The following is a 1,364-nucleotide window of genomic DNA, read 5'->3' as shown; positions in this document are numbered from 1 at the left end:
TAAAAGTTTTATTCTAGTACTAGAGGCCCAGTACACGAAAATCCGTGCACTCGGAGGGATCCCTCAGCCCGGCCTTCACCTTCTCGGAGGGATCCCTCAGCCCGGCCTGCACCTTGGGAGCCCTCAGGGGATGTCCAACTGATGGCTTAGGCCCGCTTCCCATGGGGAGCGGGCCTAAACTGCAGTCTGGCCTCCCTCTGCTGGAGGTGACCAGAGGGCCAATCAGGGGATAGCCCAGGCGGCAAGCAGCCAGCCCCGTTGCCCATTGTGCCACCACCACTGGTGGCCTCCCTCTGCAGGAGGCGACCCAGTGGCCGATCTGGGGATGGCGAGTGGCCAGCCCTGCTCCAAATCACCCCACCGTGGTTGCAGGTGGCCTTCTTCTGCAGGAGGCAACTTGGCAGGCAATCAGGGGATGGCGCCGGCCCCTATCACCACACCACTGGTTGCTGCCAACCCCTCCCATTACCATCCCCTCCCTTTGCTCACTGACACGTGCCTTGGCTGGCCTGGCACCACCTGCTCACTGGCCCCTTCCCCCACCGACCGGTCATTCCACCATTCAGTCAATTTGCATATGCTTTTATTATATGGGATATTTTCTAATATTTAAAATGTGAGATCCTTTAAAATGGGATGTTCATATTTTCTGTAATATTATGCAGTATTTTTTTTTAAATCTCAATACCATATTCCTAGGAGACTATGAGATTCCTTCATCAAAGTGCTGAAAATAAAATTAAATTCAAAGCTGATCCTGAGTTAGAGAACAGAGAAAGCATTGGCAATTAAAGTAATTATTCAAAATAAATGCCATCCTTTTAGACATCCATTAGAAAAATTAAATTACAAAACAAAAACCTATAGCCTTATTTAATAAAAGATTAATTAAATCTAAGAACTAATTATTTTATTCAAATAATTTCTATAAGTCAAGCACCATGCTAGTGACAAAATCAAAGCTTTCCCTCAAGTCATAAGTAATGCTCTACTTCTGCAGATTCTTCGATATTTTCCAGTGAAAATAAATTCCTGACTTCTGAATGTTTTCCCACTTTTCTCCATTCCCTCAAAGATGTACCCCATAGTTTTAGAAAATGGCCAGTATGCCCAGCGAGTGTGGCTCAGTGGTTGAGAGTCAACCTATGAACTAGGAGTTTAGGGGTGATTCCTCGTCAAGGCTCATGCCCAGTTTGCAGGCTCAATACCCAGTAGGGAGCATGCAGGGCACAGCCAATCAATGATTCTCTCACCATTGATGTTTCTCTTTCTCTCTCTCCCTACCTCTCTGAAATCAATAAAAATATATTTTAAAGAATAAAATAAAAAATAAAATAAATGATAAGTTTAATGGATGAAGACAT

Source organism: Myotis lucifugus, unplaced genomic scaffold (assembly GCF_000147115.1).
Source record: "Myotis lucifugus unplaced genomic scaffold, Myoluc2.0 scaffold_392, whole genome shotgun sequence".
Classification (NCBI taxonomy): domain Eukaryota; kingdom Metazoa; phylum Chordata; class Mammalia; order Chiroptera; family Vespertilionidae; genus Myotis; species Myotis lucifugus.
The sequence above is the reverse complement of the archived record's forward strand: the minus strand, read 5'-3'. Positions refer to the sequence as shown.